Raw genomic sequence first — 21,023 nt, 5'->3', positions numbered from 1 at the left:
TACCGAATTTGTTACTTTATGCAGAGACGGACCGTTCATATGTTTAGAAGAAAAGACACTGAATGCTCGAGGTTACGCCTATGTAGCCATGGAAAACCAATTAAACCGACTATCTTATGAATGGGATAGATCATATAACTAAGAAATCTATTCCACAGGTATGTCTGTACAGTTTTTATTTTTATTTTTATTTTTAACCTTTTGATAATAAACGCTAATTTGTTCGCTAAAAAGTATTAAATTGGTATTGAAAAAAATTAGGTTTGGAGACCGAAATTATTGATATCATTCAAAAAATTTATTACATCACTGCGAAATTTAACGTTTATTCTTAAGGTATAAATATCTTTAAACAATCAACCCAAAATATTTCAAAAATTCGTCATGAGTTAAATTAGGTTTTGGAACCGAAATTATTTTACCGAAAAGAGGGGCGCATATTTTTGATAATATTTGATTGATTAAAGTGGGATAAAAAGCCAAAAAGATTTTTAATTTTATTTTTACCATGTTTTTAAAATTAATATTTAAATCTTAAATTAATATTGTAAACTTTGTAAAAAAAAAATATTTTTAAAATTGTAAATATTTGAAAAATTAATATAAGTTTGGTATGAATTTATAATATAAATTTTTAAATTAAGTTTGGTGTGAATTTTTAATTTTTAAAAAATATAAATTTTTAATTTTATGTATTTCGAATTTTAATTTTGGTGTGAATTTTTAATATAAATTTTGAATTTTATATTTAAGTTGTGTGAATTTAAAAACAAAAATTTACTTTATTTCATTAAGTTAAAAATATGATTTTTAAAATTCGTCGTAAGTTGAAGACTAGGTCTTTGAACCGAAATTGCTTTACCCGAGAGAGGGACGAGAACTTTTATTATCATTATTTTTAATCTCATTGAATTAAAGTATGCCAAAAACAAAAAAAAAAAAACCAAAAATCTTAGATTTTAAAACAATCGCTACAAAAAGACAAATTTTGAAATTTTGTCGAGGGACGGACTAGGACATCGATCCAAAACGACCTCGTCCTAAATAACAAGGGAAACAAAATTTTAAAATTAAGTACTTAATTGTTTTATAAGTTAATGACTAAAAAAAAAAAAAAATAGCAAACTCCGCTACTCGCGGAGTTTGAAGTGTAATTCACCACGAGTCGCGGAGGGATGAAAAATCAGAAAAAAAATAAAGAGCTGGAACAGATCAGTCCCAACCCCAAAACAAAAAAAACCTGCGAAAAACTGCACGCAAAAACCCGAAAAATACACCCCAAAATCACAATTTTTAACCGTTAATCACCAAATTTTTTACTAAAATCATGTTGAGAAGGATGCTATCTAGGAATTACTCAAGAAAAACGATAAATTTCTACACCTAAACACCATTTAATCCGAAATTTGGTGTTCTTGAGCAATTTTTTCCCCAATTTGATTTTGATGCTTTTTAGTGTAATTAGGCTTAAATTGTTTATGTATTATGCTTGTATAACCTAGATTGATGCTGTTTAACATGATTAGAAGCCTTAAACTTCAAATTTTGAATAATCTAGGGTTTGTGTTCTTGAGCAATTTGGGGCTTTTTGATATAAACAGGTTATGACCGATTTTTGTCATGAATTGTTGCTAAATTAAGTAGTGTAACATGTTTAGGTAGTTAAATGATCCAAACTTTGAGCCTAAACATGATTTTGAGAATTAAAGTGGACTTTTTCAAGTCTAAAATTCATGAACTTGATTTTTGAAAGATAATGCCATTTGAGACTTGTTTAATTGCTAGTAATGATTATTTTGACATGTTATTTGAGTTGAATGCTTATGAACTTGGCGAACATTTTCGTATATGCTTATTTGAAAAAGTGTAGATTTGATAAAAATGTGAAAATAAGCTTAAGTTTAAAATGTCATTGTAATTATTTTGATTGATGATTTTACTGACACTAATGCATATTTGGATGCACAAAAATTGTGTTTGATGTGTTTTGCAGACTGAAAGGGGTGAATCTTCATCACAAGCCCGTAATGCTCCTGCTGAGAATGCGGAACAACAGGAGGTGGATAACTACTACAAGCAGGATATACCTCATCCAGTCATGACCTTTTCCGATATGCACTTGGAAGAGTTGCACCCGAACCTGAGATTTGACAGACTTTGGATAGATTATCCAAAATATCAAAGGGGTTTGCATACTCTTCATTCTAAGGTTGTTGAGGTACCGAGGGTCATAGAATGAGGACCCTTAGAAGCTGTAGAATTGGCCGGGCCAATTAGGGAATTACTTGTACAGAGGTATGGTAATTCTACTTTTAATGACTGGGTACGTTTATTCACCATGCGTAGACCTGTATATAAAGTATGGTGTGAAGAATTGTTGTGTAGTATAGAGTTGAATGATCGGGTAGCTAGTTTAACCGATCATTCTTTTATTAGATTTTTGTTAGGCGGTTCGATGCGCCACATGTCTTTACTAGACATGGCTCAGGCTTTATGTATATATACGCCTGAGGAGTTAGCATCTGCCGATTGTAGAGGGTTGATACTAAACGGTAGAAAGATAGATGAAAATTTTGATACACACGGTGTGTGGAGTCAAATGACAAGCCATCACCGTTTCAAAGGGGGAAATTACTCTTATTTGGATATAGATAGAGCCGAATTAAGAGTGATACATAGGTTTTTAGCTAATTCGATTACACAAAGGGGTAAGAACAAGGAAAAAGTAAATGAACAGGATTTGTTTTACCATATGTGTATTCGAGACCCACAAAGCGCTGTAAGTATACCGTATTGTGTGGGTTATTATTTATCAGCTATGGTTCGGGGGATGCGACCGCATAGCATAATAGGAGGTGGTATTTTTATTACTTTGATTGGTGAATATCTCGGTGTGGATATAAGTCGGGGGGGATTATTAGTAGAAGAACCAGAACCCCGCGATACTATAGGTTTAAATGTATACCATGGTGCGAAAGTTTTGAAGAGGCGAAATAACGCCGCAGTACGATACCATGGTAGACATCCACAGGTGGAGAGAAACCAACAGCAAGGTAATGTAGGAGGGGGGAATGAGATGCAAGAAATGCAAAGGTTTATAGCTTCTCAGGAATACGAAAATGCTAGACAGAGAGCATTTGAAGATTGGCAAGTTCATCAGAACCAAATCATAGCTCATTGCCAACATATAGGTAGAAACTATATTCCTACACCGAAACCCATCTTCCTTCCCTGGTCTATAGAGATGCAGCCACCATATCCTACGTATAACCCTGCCGAAGCATTCTATAGCACCTATGGTTATGCCTGGAACCCCTATTGGTACCAGTATCATCCCTAGTATACTTTTTTTTTTTTTTTTTTTTTTTGTAATTTGTAATGATTGATACGTTTAATACTTTTGTTAATATTGTAATAGTTTTTATAATTGTCTAACTTTTATTCTTAGATTTTAATAATTTTTGAATGTGGGGTAATATACCAAACTTCAAAAAATTGTATATATGGTTGCAGTTTATCTTATGTACACAACAGGGTAAAACAACGCATTTTCAAAGATTGGCAATAAGTTCAGCAAAAGCAACTAATTTTGACAACAAGATGCAAAATATATGTGAAATAACAACAAGACGGAATGAACAAATGATGTGCACCATTTATCATTCAGCAAACAAACGCCAATATATTTGGAAACTTTGGTAAAAATTTAATCATTTTCACACAAATCACCCTCAATAATTTAAATTATTCCTGATTTCTTGCAAATGAGGACATTGCAAGATCTTAAGTGTGGGAAGGGGTTAAATTCTTTCGGATTTTAAAATTTTTTACTTTATACACTTGGTTACCATTAAAAATACTAGTAAAGCAGTAGTTGTATTAGAATCTAGTGCTCTCTGATAAAAAAGAACAGCCCTAGTCTTATATACTAACTACCCAATTCTAGTAAAATTTTACAAAATTTTCAATTAAATGAACTCAAAATCATGTTTATACATATTTATGAACGATAAAACTAGGTTTTAACACCGAAATTATTGTTACCTCGGAAAGGACATAAATTGAGAAACAAACTAAAATGTTAAAATTCATTTAAAATGGAATAGAGGACGATAAAAAGGAAAATATAAGCCAAGTGTGGGAAAATTTACCAAGTTATCTTAAACATATGTCACATATATCTGTAACAAATAACTGAAAATACTTTTGCTTTGGACTAAACTAAACTGTTTTAACTGATGAAAGAAAAGAAGAGATGGATCTACACGATGAATCAATTCCATCATTAAAAGGAAGTAAAGTCTTCCGAAAAAGAAACGCGCTTCTTGATTTAGGTCATGAAGTTGTCGTCCAGACCAGCTGTAGGTTGACGAAAAATCTAGAAAAGTCATCACTAAAATCAGCAGGAAATCCACAGACCTCAGCATTAAACAGGGTCGCCAAGTGGTCAGATTTATCCTAACCATGAGAAGGATTTATCTCATACAATGGGGGGGGCACCATGCAAATTAGCTGGATAAGACTAATGAATCAGATCCCCAGAAAGGATAATCTCCTTAAAGATTAAAAATCAGCTTTTAAGACTGATATTACTCAATCCTTGAGATTGACCTTAAAGATTGAGAATTCAAACTCATGGAATTCAATGATATCTAAACTCGAGCTTAAACGAGAAAATATTTTGATCAAAATTACAAACCGATTTGTTTTCTGAAAACCCTATTTTCAATGCGTTCATTACCATTGAACGTAAAATCCTAGGAATTCACCTGGAATTCATTAGGTCACCTGAACTAAATCGGGTGTCAACCGTAAGAACGGTGGTTGCATAGTGGTAAAAGACACGACCTTGTGCCATACCGAAAAAAAAAAAATTATTATAAGGGTGAGCTTTACTATTGCTCCTACCAAGGATAGTAATTGCGTGCGACACGTTATAGACCATAATTAAAATCATATCAGGGGACATTGCCTTAACAGTTGCTTGTTCAACGCTTTCCTTTCAACCGGACGGTAGTTTACCGAAAGGTAATATACGGGACAAGTAAACTGGACGTGTTGCTTTCCAAATACAAGGTTAGCAAGTGGATGACACAAAACCGCAAGTTTTGAGCTAAAATTTTCAAATCTGAAACCCACCAAACCCACAAAAATATTTTGCAAACACCGGTAAAGGGTTATTCCGGAAAACTTATCTAGGGTAAAAACTAGATTTAATTTTCAAAAGATCAAATGTTTTCATAAAGATCCAATTTCCTTAATGGATCTAAATTTTTATAGTCATGTGGGACTGTAAACCATATCGTTACTACCATTGTTTATACCGCCGTATAGAAATCACTGATGTACAAAGTGTGAAGAATAAAGAAGTGATTCTAGTATTTCAAGACGATATTGCTTGAGGACAAGCAACGCTCAAGTGTGGGAATATTTGATAATGCTAAAAACGAACATATATTTCATAGCATTATTCCTCAAGAAAGACAAGCTTTTAGTTACAATTGTTCTATTTACAAGTGATATTCGTTTAAATAATAAAAGGTGAAGACAAAAGACAGATTCGACGAATTGAAGACGCAAACGACCAAAAAGCTCAAAAGTACAAAAGACAATCAAAGAGGTTCCAATTATTGATAAGAAACGTCTCGAAATTACAAGAGTACAAGATTCAAAACGCAAAGTACAAGATATTAAATTGTACGCAAGGACGTTCGAAAATCCGGAACCGGGACTAGAGTCAACTCTCAACGCTCGACGCAACGGACTAAAAATTACTAGTCAACTATGCACATAAATATAATATAATATTTAAATAATTCTTATAATTATTTATATATTATAATAAATAATAAAAACCGTCGGCAAGAAAGACTCCAAAGGGACTGAGCTGTAATTTCATTCTCCGCGACTCGCGGAGTTTGAAGAGTATTTCACCGCGAGTCGCGGAGCCCCAAATGTCAAAAATCCCTATAAAAGCAACCGAATTCTGATCGCAAATGATAATCTTTTTTTCTCCTCATTCATACGATATATTTATATTTATAATTTATATTTTAATTTTAATTTTAATTATAATTCTAATAATAAGGGTATGTTAGCGAATATTGTAAGGGTGTAAGTCGAAATTCTGTCCGTGTAACGCTACGCTATTTTTAATCATTGTAAGTTATGTTCAACCTTTTTACATTAATGTCTCGTAGCTAAGTTATTATTATACTTATTTAAAACGAAGTAATCATGATGTTGGGCTAATTACTAAAATTGGGTAATTGGGCTTTGTACCATAATTGGGGTTTGGACAAAAGAACGACACTTGTGGAAATTAGACTATGGGCTATTAATGGGCTTTATATTTGTTTAACTAAATGATAGTTTGTTAATGTTAATATAAAGATTTACAATTGGGCGTCCCTATAAATTACCATATACACTCGATCGGACACGATGGGCGGGGTATTTATACCAACGAATAATCGTTCATTTAACCGGACACGGGAATGGATTAATAGCCACTAGAATAATTAAAACAGGGGTGAAATTATGTACAAGGACACTTGGTATAATTGATAACAAAATATTAAAACCTTGGGTTACACTCAGTCGACATCCTGGTGTAATTATTAAACAAAGTATTAAAATCTTGTTACAGTTTAAGTCCCCAATTAGTTGGAATATTTAACTTCGGGTATAAGGATAATTTGATGAGGACACTCGCATTTTATATTTATGACTGATGGACTGTTATGGACAAAAACCAGACGGACATATTAAATAATCCAGGACAAAGGACAATTAACCCATGAGCATAAAACAAAAATCAACACGTCAAACATCATGATTACGAAAGTTTAAATAAGCATAATTCTTTTATTTCATATTTAATTTCCTTTATTTTATATTTAATTGCACTTCTAAATATCGCATTTTTATTATTATTGTATTTAATTGCACTTTTAATTATCGTACTTTTTAATTATCGCAAGTTTATTTTATCGCACTTTTATTATTCGCAATTTCATTATCGTTATTTACTTTATGCTTTAATTTAAGTCTTGTATTCATTTTTAATATTTTACATTTGGTTTTAACTGCGACTAAAGTTTTAAAATCGACAAACCGGTCATTAAACGGTAAAAACCCCCTTTATAATAATAATATTACTTATATATATATATATATATATTTGTATTTTTATAGAAGTAAACTAATATAGCGTTAAGCTTTGTTTAAAGATTTTCCCTGTGGAACGAACCGGACTTACTAAAAACTACACTACTGTACGATTAGGTACACTGCCTATAAGTGTTGTAGCAAGGTTTAAGTATATCCATTATATAAATAAATAAATATCTTGTGTAAAATTGTATTGTATTTAATAGTATTTCCTGCAAAAAATTAATAGTATTTTATACCACTCCGCTACCGCATCAGTATATATGTACTTAGATGTGGCAATATTGATCCATTTGTTGTTGTGAACACCTTGATTAGTTAGTTTCGCAATATCGAGCTTTGTTGTGAAGTTTGCAACAACTATAGTAAATGCATGTTGGTTAGAATATATATATATATATATATATATATATATATATATATATATATATATATATATATATATATATATATATATATATATATACATGATTTTTGGTCTAACATAGTAGTAGTTTGGTTGATAGTTGAAATTTTGTCCTAATTATTTTTTATTGATTGGGTTTGTGATGTTGTAGATTAAATAGGCAGAGATAATAAAGTCAATAAATGTAGTACAGCTTATCATCTGGGTTCAGCATGCATTATCGTCATTGGCAGCACTTAGTCACAAAAATTCTTCAACAATTAAAAAGGTAATATTTTGGTTTTTTTCTTTCGGAGCTTGTGTTATACATGAATGTGACTAATATCTGCTTCTTTATTTTTATTGATCATAAACTTAATATGGGTGTCCAAATGGGTGGGTCCTAGAAGTTTTGTTTGTGAAAATGATGGTACCTCCGCAGTTTAACATAATGGGTCTTGGCTTGAACCCAATAATACCGAGGACAAATTGAATTAGTACTTCCTTGAAAATATTATCAAAGACGAATTGAATTAGTACTTCCTTGAAAATATTATTTGAATTCAACAATACTTTTTAAAATTTAAATATTGTTTTCAAACCTGTGTGTGGGACCAACGTCTTTGGGATAAGATGTCCAATAAAATGGTATGTATTTATAGATTTTTTGAAGAAGATAAATCTTTCGTTGTTATGATCTTATGTGTTTTACTTTAAGACTAAATTAGTGGTTCATATTTTATTGAATTGAATTGAAATTGAACTAAGAAAGTATGTAAGCTGTTCTATTGTACTAATGTGATGGTGGAAATCAAATATATTATATTAGTTTTAAGAATGAATTTTTGGTTCAATTTTGATATTCATGGTTTTATGATAGGTTATTGGAAGTTTTTGATGACATTACATTTGGTAAGATTGGTTGGTCAAATGCAAAGCTTGAATGGTGTGCGGGTGATCAGATTCATATGGTTATTAGACATCTCAATGGATTAGTGAACTTGGATATCATATGCAAGTTCAAGATTTTGGTATATCTCACTGGATTAAATGCACTAATTGGGTTAAGGTCACAGTTAGTGTGTTCAAGAATTGGTTTTATCAGCGTATCAGCATGAATTCATATCAGCATGATTGTATTTATAATATACTTTAGCAATTCAACAACAGTACTTGTGACACTGTGCGTTGAAGTATCGTTAATTCATATACAATTTTTAAATACAATTTTTTTTTTTTGCGGATGAGTACCCGTGCATCGCATGGGCTCATAAATCTAGTATATATATATATATATATATATATATATATATATATATATATATATATATATATATATATATATATATATATCTCTACCTATTATATAGAGAAAACCTCTTTTTACTGTAGCAGGTTTATTGGTTGACACGTGTCAGCCTTCTTTGATTTTCTTTCGTTTAAGCTTTTTATTTGTCTATTACACTACAGTACTATATGAAAAAAGACGTTCGTTTTTTACTGTGCCTTCTTTTACGTGACACTTGGCACACTTTTAATGGCTCATATGGATAGAGGCAGCTGGCGCCTAAGGGAACATTTGATTGCCACATTTTTACTCTATTTTGACAGCCAGCTACCTCATGTTGCTGTTGTAGATAAGCACAACTCTTGCTTCAAAATAGTTTCACATCATTTTCTCCATCAACCATAGATCGCAACCAAAAATATACCTTAATCTTCCCGTCTTCATCAGTTTGTGACTCCAAAATTGCAGGTATGTTTATTTCTTACTCTTTTGTAATTTTTTCGGCTACAATTTCCTAAAGTTAGAAGATTGATAGTGAGAGAAAAGATAGAACTCTTCTAGAGGCGATTCAAGTTCAAGGTAATATTCTAATCAAAAGGATAAAAAAGGTTGGGAACTTGGGACATGGATGGTAAGCTTTTATTTGTATGTCCCTTTGTATGTATTATTTAGTGTTTATTTTTTTTACCGTATTTCATGTGACTAATTTGGAAATAGCATTATGAACTTCATTCACCAGGTAATTTTGTTAGCAATTTATCCGTGTTTTAGTTTCATATCTTCACTTGGTTGTGACTATAAAATTATAGGTATGTTTAATTCTTCAAATTTTATAGTTTTATTCTTTTCATAATAAATAAAGGTTGTTCCTTCTGTCTTCTTATGACAAGCATATGCTATGGTGTTGGGGTTTTTGGGCACTCCATCTTCAAATAGGTAACTTCAGTTCTTTTGGTTCTGTTAATTTGTACTGTGTATATTGTTATGTTATAGTGTGTATTGAGTTAGTTCGCTTCGCTTTTGTATACATAGTAAACTTTTATTACTTTGGTGTTTATGTGATTATGATATTTCAGCGAGTCCGCGTATCTTGATGTTGCGGATTTGATTTTTGAAAATTGAATTTTTGTGTTCCATTCATATGTATATGTATAGTTCTAATTAATTGTGTTAGTATTAGTAATATTAGTAATAGTATAGTATTTCATGAGAAGTTATTTTGTAAAGGCTGCTATCATTTCCTTTGAAATATGTGTACCTACTTATTTTGAATTGATATTATGATCTTCATTAGGGTTGATGGGGTTTGGTAGAATCGCTTAAGTTATTAGAGGAAGGAGATGTCGTTTTTGAAGATGGAGAAACCTGGCTTGGATCCAAACGACACAAACCGGCATGTTTTTTAGTATACAAGGGGTTAATTTTCAAAAAGGAATTTTTCGGGCCTTGAGGTGATGTACCGTTGGCTTACCAAAAAGAGAGCACAAAGGAATTTCTTGATAAATTCTATTTTTCTGTATATTTTGGTAATTTGAAAAATCAAGATCGTGTCATTACGATTTCCTTCTTAGAATATTAACTATGTTCATTCCGAAATTCATACATACGAATTCTGGACCATTACATGCGGTGCTTAATGGTAAGAAGAGAAAACAAAAGCATGAAGCTCCGAAGAGTATAAATCGTAGCAAATAGGAGAGAGCATTAACTGTGGATGATAATGAGTATAGAAGACAGAAGCAAGGACATCGAAATATAAGGGAAGATATAAAACCCAACAACAACCCAGAAATTACAAACCGTGAATATCGATGCATATAGCAATATAAAGACACGGCAGAACTAAAAACACTATAAAACCAAGAGTATAGTAGAAGTAAATAGATTCTTTCGGCGGCAGATGAAAAAGAAGAATGACAGATATGAAAGTTAGGAGTATATCAAGAAGCAGAACTGGATGAAGCATATTGATGAATGTCTTAGAAATATGAATTGGGAAAGAAAGTATAGAAGATGGGAGTGTGGAAACAAGGAAATAAAGAAGGGGGATTTATAGTGAAGTATCCGATAGAGCAATCAAAAGAGAATATCGCATTTAATCAAAGCGGATCCTAATTTCCTTAATTACTGAAGAACCAAATCTTATTACGAAGATTTTCTCTAAATCCCTTGAATTCTGGAAATCAACCGTGACTTATGATACTTGTGATAATTTTAATTGTCCATTGTTAGTAGTCCAACATTCGTAGTCCAATAGTCCAACAGTATAAATATATATATAAATATAAATGCGTATATTGTGTTAGGATTCACTAACACTATAATATATTGTCTTAATATAATAAGACACATAATATGTATATTGTCTGAAGCAATCCGCGACCCATTGTATGCATGTCTCAGGCTCAGTCACAACTCAAAGTATATAATATTTTGGAATCCACTTCGACCCACAGCTAACTCAAAATTACTGCCAATGGTGTCTTATAGTTCATTCCAATAATATATATAGAAGAAATCAAAATGATATGTCAAAACGCTGTATACGGATCCACGGTGATCAAGTCATATATATATATATATGGTGTCTTACGATCTTTATTAAGACTATAATATATTGTCGTAGAACTTAATCACGACTATTATAAATTGTATTTCCATAAGTTCGGGAACAAGACATGTATAAATACATGTAGGATACAAGGTAAGTTAGCTAGGATAAGGTTAGCATCCATTTTTATTAATCAAAACTGTAGCTAAAAACAAGCAAAAATATCCAATTTTATTTTACCCATAATTTCTTCATTACAAATCCGTTTTGAGTGATTCGAGTTGCCATGGTTTCGTATCGAACTCAACATTATTAATCTTAACAGAAAAGGTATAAGTTTATAGTCGAAAATACAGCTTAGGTGTCAAATAAGAGAAGATAGTCATATCCGTCGTAAGAACGACATCTTGATGACCCTTTTGAAAAACATACTTCCACTTAGAGTTTAACCATGAATTTTGGATATATTTCATATCCATATAAAATAAGATTTTTCACCAAAGGAAATCTTTTAATTCAAAGTTTAAGATAGGTTTTTAAAATTAAACCCAAAACAGCCCCCGATGATCTATGACGGCGTATGTTCAGTTTTAAGGTGTTCTTCGTGTTTACAAGTTTTATATCCTTATGTTAGCTTGACATACTGTCATAATATATGTGTTGAAGTATTTTAAAAGTCAAGTTAGAAAGATTAAGTTTATTTGCAAACAAGTTTAGAAATAATCTAAACTATGTTCTTGTTGTTACTAGTTATAACTCAAAATTAGATTGCTATATGGATATGAATCGAAAAAGATTATGAATAAGGTGACTACCTCAAATTAAATGAACAAAGTTGCTGAGAAAATAAGATGATAATCTTGTGATCAAAGATATCCTTGATGGCTTGTAATCCTTGGAGTGGAATCATAGAATGAACAAAAGTTCGAATAAGATTTCTATCTTGAATTAAGATAGTCATAAGTATATGAATTGAACCAAAGCTTATATATGATTCTTACCTTGATAAATAGGAGTATATGAGTTAATAAAGTGTTCTTGAAGCTAGTTTATGATCAAAGTGAATGAAGATTTTCTAGTACTTGAAGTATGTGTGTTTAAAGAGTGTTTAAAGAGTAAGAAATGGAGAGAATACTTGGAGTTCTTGTGTGTGAGTATTATGAGAGTGAAGGTAAATTAAATAGCTGATATGAATGAGTAAAAAGAGTGTTAAAAGTCGTGGTTCATGCATATGGTTAAGAGACTTTATCAAAATTTGGAATATAGCATAATAATGCAAACTAAAGCTAAATGTTGGTTCTCACAAGTCTCCATCATGTTTATCCTTGTCTTGTGACTCATAGGGCTGCTAAGGAGGCTATAATTGGTATTTCATAGTATATACTCATAGTATTTAAGTTTGGAAGCTGGGTATGATACGGGTGTAAATACCGAATGAATACGAATAGAATTCTTGATGGAATTGAATGAGATTATGAGTATAGCTATCTTTGTTGAGTATAAGTATGTTAGTATATATGTTTAAGTCCATCAAAAGTGTATTAATACATATTAATACAATACATATACATACATTTTAATTTAGAAGTCATTACAACGTTAATCGTTATATATATATATATATGTATATAATCTTGAAGTCTTTAAGTTAGTAATCTCATTTTATGTATATAACCAATTGTTATTATATTTAATGAGATACTTAAATATCATTTTATCAAATCATAAGTATATATATATATATATATATATATATATATATATATATATATATATATATATATATATATATATATATATATATATATATATATCCATATATACATCATTATATAATTATTTCGAGTTATGACGTTTGTGAATCATCAGACAAACTAAGTGGCCAAACATTTGTATAAAATTCATTTCAAATAACCAAATCTTAATGAGTTTGATTGCTTAACATGTTGGAAACATTAATTATGTAAATATTAATCTTCTATATATTAGCGGAAAAATTCGGGTCGTTACATTACACACCCGTTAAATTATACCTAGTTAACATGCGATATCGGGAAACAAATGTGGGTACTTCATCTTCATTTGGTCTTCTCATTCCCAAGTAAATTCAGGTCCTCTACGAGCATTCCATCGAACCTTAACGATTGGTATCTTACTTTGTTTGAGTCGTTTGACCTCACGATCCATAATTTTGACGGGTTCTTCGACGAAATTTAGTTTCTCGTCAATTTTAATCTCGTCTAAAGGAATAATTAGATCTTCAGTAGCTAGGCATTTCTTCAGATTTGAAACATGGAAGGTGTTGTGAATCTTTTCTAATTGTGGAGGTAGCTCAAGTCGATATGCCACCGGCCCAATGTGTTTTTCAATCTTGAATGGCCCAATATATCTTGGGCTCAATTTCCCTCGCTTGCCAAAACGAATAACACCTTTCCAAGGTGATACCTTAAGCATAACCATATCACCTTCCTCAAACTCTAAAGGTTTTCTTCTAACATCCGCATAGCTCTTTTATCGACTCCGGGCTGTTTTCAATCGTTGCTGAATCTGAATGATTTTATCGGTGGTTTCTTGGATAATTTCCGGACCTGTAATCTGTTTATCCCCCACATCACTCCAACAAATCGGAGACCTGCACTTCCTCCCATAAAGTACCTCGAATGGTGTCGCCTCAATACTAGAATGATAGCTGTTGTTGTAGGAAAACTCAGCTAACGGTAGATGTCGATCCCAACTGCTTCCAAAATCAATAACACATGCTCGTAGCATGTCTTCGAGTGTCTGAATCGTCCGTTCACTCTGCCCATCAGTTTGTGGGTGATAGGCAGTACTTAAATCTAGACGAGTTCCCAACGCTTCGTGTAATGCCTGCCAAAATCTGGAAGTAAATATGCTATCACGATCAGAGATAATAGAGATTGGTATACCATGTCTAGAAACAACTTCTTTCAGGTATAATTGTGCTAATTTCTCTATACCATCCTCTTCTTTTATTGGCAGAAAGTGTGCTGACTTAGTAAGACGATCGACTATTACCCAAATCATATCATAACCACCTGTTGTTCTGATGTTATGCGAGGTGTATATAAAATAGGAGATACTATTAAATACGATACAATTTTACTCAAGATATTTATTTATTTATAGAATGGATATACTTAAACCTTGCTACAACACTTATAGGCAGTGTACCTAATCGTACAGTAGTGTAGTTTTTAGTAAGTCCGGTTCGTTCTACAGGGAATCTTTTTCACAAAGCTTAACGCTATATTAGTTTAAATTTATAAAAATACAAATATATATATAATTAATATTATTATTAAAAAGGGGGGTTTTTACCGTTTAATGACCGGTTTGTCAATTTTAAAACTTTAGTCGCAGTTAAAACCAAAATTAAAAATAAATACAAGACTTAATGTAAAGTAAATAACGATAATGAAATTGCGATAAATAAAAGTGCGATAAAATAAACTTTCGATAATTAAAAAGTACGATAATTAAAAGTGCAATTAAATACAATAACAATAAATAAAAGTGCGATAATTAGAAGTGCAATTAAATATAAAATAAAGGAAATTAAATATGAAATAAAAGAATTATGCTTATTTAAACTTCCGTAATCATGATGTTTGACGTGTTGATTTTAGTTTTATGCCCATGGATTAATTGACCTTTGTCCTGGATTATTTAATATGTCCGTCTGGTTTTTGTCCATAACAGTCCATCAGTCATAAATATAAAGTGCGAGTGTCCTCGTCAAATTATCCTTATACCCGAAGTTAAATATTCCAACTAATTGGGGACTTAAACTGTAACAAGATTTTAATACTTTGTTTAATAATTACACCAGGTTATCGACTGAGTGTAACCCAAGGTTTTAATACTTTGTTAACAATTATGCCAAGTGTCCTTGTACATAATTTCACCCCTGTTTTAATAATTCTAGTGGCTATTAATCCATTCCCGTATCCGGTTAAATGAACGATTATTCGTACATATAAATATCCCGCCCATCGTGTCCGATTGAGTGTATATGGTTATTTATAGGGACGTCCAATTGTAAATTTTTATATTAAAATTAAAAAACTATCATTTAGGTAAACAAATATAAAGCCCATTAATAGCCCATAGTCTAATTTCCACAAGTGTCGTTCTTTTGTCCAAACCCCAATTATGGTACAAAGCCCAATTACCCAATTTTAGTAATTAGCCCAACATCATGATTACTTCGTTTTAAATAAGCATAATAATAACTTAGCTACGAGACATTAAATTAAAAAGGTTGAACATAACTTACAATGATTAAAAATAGCGTAGCGTTACACGGACAGAATTTCGACTTACACCCTTACAACATTCGCTAACACACCCTTATTATTAGGATTTAAAATTAAAATTAAAATTAAAATATAAATTATATATACATATACTACGTTTGAGTGAAGAAGAAAAAGATGTGTTTTGTGTTACACCAAAGCTCGATTTTTATAGGCCTGTGATCTGGAAAAGATGCTCATGCGATCGCATGAGCTTTACCCTTCAAGGCCATGCAATGGCATGGCCAGCTGGGGAGACTCAAAAGTCTTTGTTTTTTTATGCCGATGGTTTTTAATAATATAATATATAATATATAAATAATTATAAGAATTATTTAAATATTATATTATATTTATGTGCATAGTTGACTTGTAATTTTTAGTCCGTTGCGTCAAGCGTTGAGAGTTGACTCTGGTCCCGGTTCCAGATTTTCGAACGTCCTTGCGTACAATTTAATATCTTGTACTTTGCATTTTGAATCTTGTACTCTTGTAATTTTGAGACGTTTCTTATCAATAATTGGAACCTCTTTGATTGTCTTTTGTACTTTTGAGCTTTTTGGTCGTTTGCGTCTTCAATTCGTCGAATCTGCCTTTTGTCTTCACCTTTTATTATTTAAACGAATATCACTTGTAAATAGGACAATTGCAACTAAAAGCTTGTCTTTCTTGAGGAATAATGCTATGAAATATATGTTCGTTTTTAGCATTATCAAATATTCCTACACTTGAGCGTTGCTTGTCCTCAAGCAATATAGTCTTAAAATACTAGAATCACTTCTTTATTCTTCACACTTTGTACATCAGTGATTTCTTTACGGCGGTATAAACAATGGTACTAACGATGTGGGTTACAGTCCCACATGACTATAAAATTTAGATCCTTTAGGAAATTGGATCTTTATGAAAACATTTGAATTTTTTTTTTTTTTTTAAAATTAAATCTAGCTTTTACCCTAGATAAGTTTTCCGGAATAACCCTTCACCGGTGTTTGCAAAATATTTTTGTGGGTTTGGTGGGTTTCAGATTTGAAAATTTTAGCTCAAAACTTGCGGTTTTGTGTCACCCACTTGCTAACCTTGTATTAGGAAAGCAACACGTCCAGTATACTTGCTCCGTATATTACCTTTCGATAAACTACCGTCCGGTTGTAAAGGAAAGCGTTGAACAAGCAACTGTTAAGGCAATGTCCCCTGACATGCTTTTAATTATGGTCTATAACGTGTCGGACGCAATTACTATCCTTTGTAGGAGCAATAGTAAAGCTCACCCTTATAATTTTTTGGTCTGGCACAAGGTCCTGTCTTTGACCATGCTATGCAACCACCGTTCTTACGGTTGACACCCGATTTGGTTCAGGTGACCTAATGAATTTCAGATGAATTCCTAGGATTTTACGTTCAATGGTAATGAACGCATTGAAAATGGGTTTTCAGAAAACAAATCGGTTTGTAATTTTGATCAAAATATTTTCTCGTTCAAGCTCGAGTTTAGATATCATTGAATTCCATGAGTTTGAATTCTCAATCTTTAAGGTCAATCTCAAGGATTGAGTAATATCAGGCTTATAAGCTGATTTTTAATCTTTAAGGAGATTATCCTTTCTGGGGATCTGATTTATTAGTCTTATCAAGCTAATTTGCACGGTGCCCCCCATTGTACGAGACAGATCCTCTCATGGTTAGGATAAGTCTGACCACTTGGCGACCCTGTTTGATGCTGAGGTCCGTGGATTTCCTGCTGATTTTAGTGATGACTTTTCTAGGTTTTTCGTCCACCTACAACTGGTCTGGACGACAACTTCATGACCTAAATCAAGAAGCGCGTGTCTTTTTCAGAAGACTTTACTTCCTTTAAATGATGGAATTGATTCATCGTGTAGATCCATCTTTCTTTCAAATATATTACAGTAAATCGGGTAAAACTGTTTAGTTTAGTCCAAAGCAAAAGTATTTTCAATTATTTATTACAGAAATATGTGATATATGTTTAAGATAACTTGGTAATTTTTCCCACACTTGGCTTTTATTTTCCTTTTTATTGTCCTCTATTCCATTTTAAATGAATTTTAACATTTTGGTTTGTTTCTCAATTTATGTCCTTTCTGAGGTAACAATAATTTCGGTGTTAACACCTAGTTTTATCATTCATAAATATGTATAAACATGATTTTGAGTTCATTTAATTGAAAATTTTGAAAAATTTTACTAGAATTGGGTAGTCAGTATATAAGACTAGGGCTGTTCTTTATCAGAGAGCATTAGATTCTAATACAACTACTACTTTACTAGTATTTCTAATAGTAACCAAGTGTATAAAGTAAAAATTTTAAAATCCGAAAGAATTTAACCCCTTCCCACACTTAAGATCTTGCAATGCCCTCATTTGCAAGAAATCAGTAACAATTTAAATTATTGAGGGTGATTAGCGTAAAAATGATTAAATTTTACCAAAGTTTCCAAACATATTGGCGTTTGGTTGCTGAATGATAAATGGTGCATATCATTTGTTCATTTCGTCTGTTGTTACATCACATTTATTTGTCATCTTGTCGTCAAAATTAGTAGCTTTTGCTGAACTTAATGCCAGTCTTTGAAAATGTGCTGTTTTACCCTGTTTTGTACAATTTACAATATACATACATACATACATACAAATATAAACATGCATGGCAATTTGAAATGGGACTTAATATCCCACTTTCAAATCCTAAATGTGAAATATTAGTACACAATAATAATAAAAATTATAAAAATTACATAAGTATATTCAATAACATAAGTTTAAACATGAATAAGTAAAAAGATAAAAACATAAAAATCATATAAATAATCAAATGGAACCAAATCAGTCTGGATAGGGATTCCAGTTCATCTCATCAGGTGGGTTCCATTGTTGGTTATAGGTGTTCTGATAGGCTTGGTTATAGTCATACCAGTTAAAGGGTGGTCGGATATCGGGGCTGTGTGGCGGAAAATGAGCAGGTCGAGTAGGTACATAGTTATTTGGTACCTGATATGATAGCTGGCTCATGATTTGGTGCTGATGAACTACCCAGCTATCGTGTTGGCGTCGCCTATAATCCTCGTATACTCGCTCGGAGTTCCACTGCTCGTACATACTATGCCTGGTCGCGTTCGTCATTGCTTCCTCATCTATACGAACGTGGACGTCAAGAATAGCATCTCGAAAGACATCCCTAATGTCTTCCGCCTCCTCCATTTCCTCGTCTGAGCCTCTCTCTACCTGAGGATGAGATCCCTCATAGGGTACTGCCTGGTTACGTCTACTTTTCAATACCTTAGCACCCACATAAACTTTCAATCCTAAGGGCTTAACCTGCTCTCTACAAAGCTGTAATGGACCCCCTTGGTTCCTATCAACACCTAAATACTCTCCAATGAGAGTAACAAAAATATCTCCTCCTATTATACTCCCGTCCTGCATTCCCTCTATCATTTTAGATAAATAAAAAGCAACACAGTAAGGGATATTGACAAAGCTTCTAGGATCCCGAATACACTTTAGGTAGAATAAATCATGTAAGGTAATTTTTTCTTTATTGTGACCTCTCTGTGTAATCGAGTTAGCCAAAAATCTATGAATAATACGAAGCTCGACTCTGTCAATATGTGTATAGGAGTGTCCTCCTGCTCGTGTAAAAACATCAAAATGTGACATACGCCTCCAAATGGCGTCAGCGTCAAAGTTACTATCTACTCTTTCACCATAATGAATCAAATTTGTACAATCGGGTAATAGCAACTCACCAGGAGTATATATCTGTAAGGCCCTGGCCATGTCCAGCATGGACATTCTGTACATCCTACCGCCAAGGATAAACCTAAGAAATCTTCTATCATCTATTCTAACTATATTTGTATCAAGTGATACAGTACTCATCAACTCAACACACCATTCCTTATATACAGGTCTCCGAATGGTGAAAAGACGTTCCCAATCTGTAAAAGAAGAACTGCCATACCTTTGTACCAAAAGCTGTCTAACACGGTCAGCTAGATGGACCGTTTCCAAAGGGGCCCAATCGATTACCCTTGGCACCTCTACATTTTTTTGTTACCAATTTGAATTTGTTCCTTTGATATGTCTCGTAATCTCTCCATCTCCTATCAAATCTCAGATTAGGATGCAGAGTGTGCTCAGGAATCGTTGGGAATTCTACTGGCGGCCTCATTGGGAATACTATGAATTCATCAACAAACTGTACCGGATCATAATAAGGTACGTGCTGATCAGGCTGTTGTTGTTGTTCCTATTGTGGTTGTTGTTCGTGTTGCATTTCTGGTTCTGGTTCTGGTGCTGGTCGTCTAGATGATGATGCTCCTGAACCTCCAGTATCGGCTTTCTGCAAAACACATTAAACACAAAATTTGTGCATCCAAATATGCATTAGTGTTAGCAAAATAACAACTTAAAATAATCACTATAACATTTTAAATCAAAATTAAACTTATACACATTTTCACAATTTTTCACAATTCTACACTTTTCAAATAAGCACATATGAAAATGTATACAAAATTCATAAGAATTTAACTCAAATAACATGTCAAAATAGTCATTACTAATAATTAAACCAGTCTCAAATGACAAATATATCAAATTAATCAAGTTCATGAATTTTGGACTTAAAAAGTCCACTTTAATCTCTAAAAATCATGTTTAGGATCATTTAACTATCTAAACATGTTACACTACTCAATTTAGTAATAATTCATGACAAAAATCGGCCATAACCTGTTTATATCAAAAAGCCCCAAATTGCTCAAGAACACAAACCCTAGATTTCTAAAAATTTTGAAGTTTTTGGCTTCAAATCATGTTAAATAGCATCAATCTAGGTTATACATGCATAAAATACTAACAATTTAACACTAATTACACTAGAAATTAACAAAATTGCATTAGGTAAAAATTTGGTAATTATCACAAAAACTAGGAATTTATAGAGTTTAGGGGTGTAATTTTTACCATTTTGCTGAAGAATGAGAATCTAGGCATGATTAGAGCAAGAAAAATGACGAATTACGGTGGAAAATTGCGAATTTTAGAGGTGATTTTGGGGTTAGTTCGTATATGTGTGTGTGTTTTTTGTGCAGAACAGCGAGCTGTTCTTTTTATCAAACTGGCCTGGAATCCAGCCTCATGCGATCGCATGAGGTTGAAGAGTAAACCCCATGCGATCGCATGGGATTCCGGGTACAGTACTTTCAGGTTTTTTTTTTTTTTAAATATAAAACCTTATTCTTAATAAAACATAAAATTAAAAAAATTTTAAAAATTTGTTT

The sequence above is a fragment of the Rutidosis leptorrhynchoides genome, chromosome 2 (genome assembly GCF_046630445.1).
Source record: "Rutidosis leptorrhynchoides isolate AG116_Rl617_1_P2 chromosome 2, CSIRO_AGI_Rlap_v1, whole genome shotgun sequence".
NCBI classification, from domain to species: domain Eukaryota; kingdom Viridiplantae; phylum Streptophyta; class Magnoliopsida; order Asterales; family Asteraceae; genus Rutidosis; species Rutidosis leptorrhynchoides.
Note: the sequence above shows the minus strand (reverse complement) of the source record.